Source organism: Palaemon carinicauda, chromosome 39 (genome assembly GCF_036898095.1).
Source record: "Palaemon carinicauda isolate YSFRI2023 chromosome 39, ASM3689809v2, whole genome shotgun sequence".
In the NCBI taxonomy this organism is placed as follows: domain Eukaryota; kingdom Metazoa; phylum Arthropoda; class Malacostraca; order Decapoda; family Palaemonidae; genus Palaemon; species Palaemon carinicauda.
The window spans coordinates 282,629-290,285 of record NC_090763.1 but is presented as its reverse complement, the minus strand read 5'-3'; the positions used below and the strand labels follow the sequence as shown (position 1 = coordinate 290,285).

Genomic DNA, 7,657 nt, shown 5'->3' with positions numbered 1-7,657 from the left:
ATATTAGAATCTAAATGATAGATACTCACAGTTATTGGGGAGAAGAAACTTGTCAGTCACTGCGCCTTGCTCTGCCAGAGGACTCATAGGCGAGAAATAGTCTTCCGCATAACAAAGTAATTTAGTAGTATTTTCCTAATGTTTTTCTGAATATTTACGGAAAACCTCCAACCGATTTCAGTAAGCAACATTAATTATGGTTAAACCAGATAATAATTTCTATATCTTTCAAAGCAACGTGAAAAATGTACTAACTTGCACTCAGAATAATACGGACGGGGTTTTACTTCCTAGAAATTTTAGATGATTGTTGTTTTTGTTATTATTTTCTCAAGCCTCAAATTCTTTTGACTTATAGATAGACCTTGGTTCATAGAAATCTCTACTTGGTAACTGCATTGAGGGGACATTGTTTGTCCAAAGAAAATCTTCTCAATGGAACAGAAAAATTGTCATTATTTACATGTATTCATATACACCAAGAATTTAAAAAAAGATCAGAAGCACATGCAGTAAGGTCAAAGGATAAAGGTCAAAGTATAGAGACATTAAAGAAAATAAGTGACTTATAAATTTAGAGATTTAATATGGAAATTTATTAGTCTATATCAGAAATGTATTTCGAAGAGAACAAAATCTGATCTTCTTACTTAGGTTGTTTTGTATTTCAAACGTCCCTGCAATTTATCTAAATCAAAATGGAATTACTTTGAGAGAGAGAGAGAGAGAGAGAGAGAGAGAGAGAGAGAGAGAGAGAGAGAGAGAGAGAGAGAGAGAGAGAGAGAGAGAGAGAGAGAGAGAGTTTGTACCATCCTCTATCGAGACTAACGATGAAGCGGAACATTTCTTCACTCAGCAAACACATCTAAAAGGTCATCATCACGTGACCATCACATTGCGACATCATCCGCTGCATTAACGTCACATTTCTCTGTGACATCAACTCAGATCTGTTGATTAGAAACAATAAAGAAACAAAGAAGACATGTACACGTGAAAAATACTCCCCCCCCCCCCCCCCCATCCTTACCATCTATATATACCACTTTTAACTAATGTCCTTATAACTGTAATAGGAGGTTTATATCAAATGCAGTTATTAATTGGGAGAAATTTATTGTATCAACAATAGCATATTATCAGTAAAATGTCTATCTATCGGGAAAAATAAATAGTGAACTATATAATCAGGTGCAGTGCATAAATTGTTCATATTAACACAAAGAAATTATAATCCAGGCTATTTATCAATATCATGTGTGTGAATATATGTAAACAAAATGATATTCCCTAAATAGCACAAAATCTATATCAAAACTATAGCATTCTATGAGCAAAAATGAAGTGATAATCAGAATTCAAGGAAGGGTATATGTAGTGCATTAGATTATATGTTAATAAAGAATATTCCAGAAGGCTACAAAATATATAGTTTATTAACAAAAACAGTACTTTCAAGTTATGTCGTGAACTGTTGTAGAGTATGAAAATAGTATATTCATATTATGTCGTAAATGAATATACAGTATGTAAATGGTACAATAAAATTATGTCGTAAATGGGTATACAGTATAAAAATAGTATATTCAAATTGTTCTTAAAGGATGTACAGTATAGAAATAGTAAAACCAAATTATGTCATAAATGGGTATACAGTAAGAAAGTAGTACATTCAAATTATGTTGTAAATGGGTATTGAGTACAAATATAGTACATTCAAATCGTGTCGTGAATAAGTATATGGTAAAATAAATAGCACATTCAAAGGTAATTGTTTACAAAACCCCGCTCTCCATTTACTCCAAAATAATGCAATCCTGCAGTTCTAAACGACTTGGAACTGACATGTCAACATAGTCAACCAAACAGAATTTGTGATGCTAGCGTACATTTGATATACGGTATATTCAAAACATTGAGTGATTACTCAAAAGTGTCACTATTGTAAATTGCATATTTTATGGACACTTTTGAGTAATTAATCCTTTTTTGATTAAGTATATTTTGAATATACAGTATATCAAATGTACGCTGGCATCACGAACTTTTGTTTATGTACGCTGGCATCGCGAATTTTGTTTGGTTGACTATGTTGACATGTCAGTTCCAAGTCGTTTAGTGAGGAAACAGAGGTATTTTGTTTTTATAACCCCTTCCCCCTTCCTCAACATATCTTGCTAATTATTGCTTTCCCAGAATTTAAATAACCATCTAATTACTTTGCAAGAAGACGAGAACTGCATGATTGCATTATTTTGAAGTAAATGGAGAGCGTGGTATTGTAAACAATTACCGATTCAAATTGTGTCATGAAATATGTATAAAGTGTAAAAAATAGTACATTCAAATTATGTCGTAAATGGGTATACAGTACATGGGCACTGATATATATATATATATATATATATTATATATATATATATATATATATATATATATATATATATATATATATATACATATATATATATATTTAGAAAAAGTGCGATTTTGTGGAAGGGAAAAACTATAGTATGTGATGAAAAAATACACTCTATAAGGGCTATGAATACTGTATATATCAACAACAACAAAGAAAAAACATTTCTGGTAAACTATTGATAAAATATTATAACAAAAAGATTATACAGCACTAAGATTTTCTGAGAAAAAAAAATTTAAATTGTGAAGGAAAAATTTATTGTCTTCTGGTAACAGTGAAGAAATATAATAAATTTCTAATGAATTTTAAGATTGTGAATTTCAATAAATGCAAAGAAAGAATCAAATCAACAGTATTTTGGATTAAGGTAGAATTGGCACAAGCTTCCTTGCTCACACACAATTACCCCATTGAGCAGGTGGGAAATAATGGTCATGTGGCATGGACAGAGTTGGAAGTCTGAAGACAGGAGTCTGCAGGTGAAGAGCCTCATACTGCAGGACCTTCCTGGGGCACAGTAAACCTTAGCATCAATCATCAATCTGCATCTATTTCAGCTGCAGCTAGTTATCAGAATCTGGCATTGTACTATTGTGGACTTTTCTCACTTAGGGTCAGATTCCTGTGGAAAGAAACGCAGGATGTTAGGTTGAGACGGTGTATTTTTTCTTTGAGAAGGATTCAAAAGTTATTACAAAGCTTATGGGTTTTAGGAAAGTTTTCATATGGGTTCTAAGAGATGTTTAAGAAATAGGTTAACCATGACAACAGGAGTGCACAGCTCCACATAACGGACTGGATATAGGGACGAACAGAAAATGATATGCGTAGTGGAAATGAAATTCCCTAGAATAGCATGTAGAGTGATACATGATAAGAGAAGTCCTGAAGACCTATTATTGAAATTTCGCATGTACAGGTGGAGAGAAAACCAGACTGGAGAAGGGGGTGAAATGTACACTGATGTGCTGATTTTGTACCAAAATGCATGTTCGCTATTCCTGGAAATAAGTGATAAAATTCTAAAAAGAGTAAAGTAATAAAGTTCACGGCTCACCTTGTACTATGGGCTACCCTCATCATGAGGAATATGCTTCAGGGTTTCATTAATTTTGTAATCCATTTTGGGAAGAGAAACTAAAATTTATGCATGTTGGATAAAAGATTAATTTACAGTTGTAATGTCAGCCACAGCAAAATAATTTCCTACTAAAGATACTGATTTAAGTTAATATTGAGAATAATCATTTTTGTACAGTAGCAAATTTGCAGATAGGTCAGCTTTATATATTTACAAATCAACTCATTTTATTATGGAGATTGTGTATGTGCAGTGAGTGGAATAAACTATTTTATATTCATTATAATTTTATGTAATTATATAACAATATGAATTTCATTTTTCTTGTTTGGTAATCCATTAAATCTATTACCTCTACCCTTAATCCATCAGTTGGGATGCTTGTCTGCTGATCAAATGCTAAGCTCTAATGGTACTCACCATAAGATTTTGATCAAACAGGAGATCGAGTGAGTTCTTTTCAATTCGGAACAATCAAGAGGATCTAATCACCTAAGTGGATTCCAGATGATTTGCTGGGATGAAGATGTCCTCGTCTTGCTTCCCAAGGAGAATAGACTACTCTTCTTTGATTATGTGAATCTGAAATCAAGTGAAGCTAGTATTATAAACTTCTCATGAAGTATATAAAATAGTAGTCATCAAATTGGATCGTATCTTTCAGTTTTCTCATTACATTTATGATAGAACAATGTTCAAAAGGAAATATTTCATATTTATCTCTTTTCTTAATAAATTTACATTTAAAAGGACAATCCAAAATTATATGGCTCCTTCATTTCAGGAAGTGAAAAGGAAAAATGATAATTGTGCATCAACCAAATCATCAAGCAATAAATCTTGAGGAAAATATAAAAGTTGAAGACAGGAGGGTCTGTGCAAAGAAGTGGAAGATGACTCTAGAGAAGGACAAAGTAAAGAAATGAATTTGTCTGGTACTCACCGATATCAATCCGAGATGAGAAGTGAAGGAATTAACACTTTGAGAGATGACCTGCTTTTCCCTGAGGTCAGACTCTATTTCCAGAATGCAGACAATGTCTGCTGTTTAGGTACATTGCCTGGCCCTTCCGACCATACACAGGCTCTTATAGTTTTGCAGCCCCTACGAAAAATGTCTCAAAAAATACCTTTAAAACTCTCCACTCCTGCCCAAGTACTGGCTGGATGCAGACTGCTCAGACTCCTAAATAGAAAACGAGAAAAGATGTCGTATAAGAATGACCTCTCACCAGAGGGCTGATGCAAGTGCCATTTGAAGAAATGGTGGAATTTACCAAAAGACGTTCAGCAAATAATTCTCTTGAAAATATGAAATAAAAATAGAATTAATCTTTTGTGAAAAAAAAAAAATATGTTTAATACAGCTTGCTTAATGCCTGGAGACAAATTATGTAAGATATACCCATATAATGAAACTATTTAAAAGATATATTTTTACAGTTATTTTCTAAAGACAGGAGTTGAATGTTTGAAAACACTAAGCTAAATATAAGGAAGTTCTGGAATATAAAAAGGTTCTAAGTAGGTCTAATGTAGTAAATTATCAAAGAAATATTTATTTATCATAAATAATCGTAATCTTAACAATAATAGTATCAATCAAAAGGACAATATGGAAAACTTTTGCTAGAGTTACCGAACGGAAGATAATTTTACTCTTTCCATTTAAGTCATTAGGAACAATAAATTCAGATTTTATTTTTTCCTTCAATCCATTTCCAGTAGTAACTCCAAAGTCTTTTCCTTAAAATCTTACTTCATCTTTTTTTTTCCTCTCTCTCCTGCAATGCCCACCTCAGTTCTGTGTTACTTCTTCTTTCATCAGAAGTTGACTCAATGCGTCTGACTGACGCTGGTCTAACATATCAGCTTCCCTAGAGTGCAACAGATGACGATGAACAATATCCCTGGGCACCAATCAGTCAGTCAGTCAGCCAGTCAGTCAGTCAGTCAATGTTCAGTTCTACCAGCTCATCTGATCTGTAAAAAGTAGATAGCATCAACATACGAGTGCATTACAAAGTTTAAGAGTTAAACAAAAGATAAAATGTCTGCAATAGAAATATTGTTGTGATATATTTTCATTCTGATCTTTTATCGCAAAACAAAATGGATCAATTAAATGAATATGAATGCGTAGTGGAGGAGCAGATATATTCTGACTCTATACAAAGAAGAGGAAGAAGATGACTCTAGAGAAGGTCTAAGGTAAGGAATGACTGAGTCTGGTAATTACCGCCATCAATCCGAGATAAGCTTTGAAGAACTGTCTTGGTGCTGCTCCCGGATGTCAGAAACTCTCTACTTCCGCTCAGGTGTTGTCTGGATTCAGTGTGCCCAACCTCCAAAATAAAAACCTGAAGTGAGGAGAGTTGCTATAGAAAGAGTATGCCGGGGACCTCGTTCCACCAGCCGTGGTTTGGAGCTTCCCTTTTTGATCCTGGCCTCTGATCCTCTAGGCAAGGTGTAACTGAGGAATTTGCAAGGGACCTTTCTCTACTTTCTCTATAGTGCTGATGCAAGCACCATTAGAGAAGAGGGAGGAATAGCCGAAGAGAAGCTCGTCACTTAATCATTTCCCTGCAAACCTACAATAAACATACAAAAATAGTTATTTTGTAAAACAGAATTATCAAATGCCTCTTACACAATGGTCAATAATAAATTAGTGATATGAATGCAATACCTTAAAACCATTATAAGTAGCTCCCTTTTACAATTATTATCTAGAAATAATAGTTGATAGCCTGAAAAACCAGAAACAATATTTACTTCTTTTTGTGAAAACTAACTAATTGAAGACATCAGAGAAGCATACAAGTTTCAAATATAGCTGATGTTTGCTAATAATTACTCCTGTTTTCCTCCCATTCCTTCTGTCTGTCTGTGTCTGTGTGCATGAGAACAAGTGAGACATGCCTGACCTATTTTACCTTTGCTTATTTCACGCTGATATGATAGAAATCCTTACCTTTTACTGTCCAAATTTATATTGATTTGTGCAACAACTGAAAATATTCCAAAAGGAGTCTAATTGTATTAATTTTTCAGGAAATTTATATTCAACATGAATGATAGAAATGAATATTAATGTTACTCTTCTCATTCAATTTATTAAAAAAGTAACTTAAAATAATACTCCTGGTACTCCTTTCATAAAGAGCAGTAACTACAAATCTTACATTTTCATTCAATTGATTAAACGAAGTAACTTCTTATCATACCCATTTCATACAATTCATCAAGAACACTAACTCCAAATTCTTACCCTGAAAATCCTACTTCATCTTATCATTCTTTTCTCCAATGTCAGCTTCAGTTCTGCCTTCCTTCATTTTCCGGTAAGAATTTCACTTCAGGGGTCTGACGGACACTGGCCTAACATGTCAGCTTCTCTTGGGTCCAACAGATGAAAAGGAACTGTATCCCTGTGCATCAGTCAGTCATCTGTTCTGTCAGTTCATCTGATCTGCAATAGGAAATAGCATCAATATATGAGGCCATTACAAAGTTTAAGCGTTCTACAAAAGATAAAATCTCTGCAATAAAAAGCTTAGAGTGATGATCCTTTAGTTTGATTTTTAATTACAAAACTAGATTGACTACCTATGATAATATGATTCCTTAAAATCAAAAAAGGTCCATTTTAACATGTACATCCAAAGGAAGAAATATACTTTCTGATAAGTTTACTTTAATGTTCAAACTATTCAAATACAGAACAAGATGTTTCACGAACAACTCACCAGTCTGAAAAGTTTTAAGATCTCTTTTTCTCATTTCTTTTTTGTTGCATGATACGAGTCCTTTGAAGGACTTAGGTAGAAATGTTGTCTTCATTCATCTCGAGAGAGAGAGAGAGAGAGAGAGAGAGAGAGAGAGAGAGAGAGAGAGAGAGAGAGAGAGAGAGAGAGAGAGACAGACAGACAGAGACAGAGAGTCCAGACTTTTGAGGGAAGATTAGGGATATATCATATGAGGTTATCAATGCAGGCTAATATTGAAAAACAAAACGTTTAAGGTGATAAAAACAACATTTATTTCATTCACAGATTTATTTCTGAAGAGGTCCACTGTTACTTATTACCTAACATCGCCTCTAGTATCATCAGCAAGACTTGATTATCATTATAGATGTTAGACAATTTTAG

General features: G+C 33.5%; 1 long non-coding RNA gene across 8 annotated transcripts in view; it reads right to left on the bottom strand.

Moving 5' to 3' along the window:
• Window positions 1-2,500: 2,500 nt before the first annotated feature.
• The window catches only part of LOC137630952 (uncharacterized), a 6,076-nt gene continuing 919 nt past the window's right edge, over window positions 2,501-7,657 (bottom strand). Inside the window, exons 1-4 of one of the 8 annotated variants that reach the window (XR_011041807.1) lie at window positions 5,743-7,657; window positions 4,447-5,486; window positions 3,924-4,085; window positions 2,501-3,044 (exon numbers count right to left, since the gene is read on the bottom strand). The exon at window positions 5,743-7,657 is cut by the window's right edge and continues 919 nt beyond it. This is a non-coding gene — a long non-coding RNA (uncharacterized lncRNA). Of the gene's footprint in view, window positions 4,086-4,446; window positions 5,487-5,742 lie in introns of all 8 variants that reach the window. The other 7 variants (XR_011041810.1, XR_011041805.1, XR_011041809.1 and 4 more) reach the window with 7 other exon arrangements.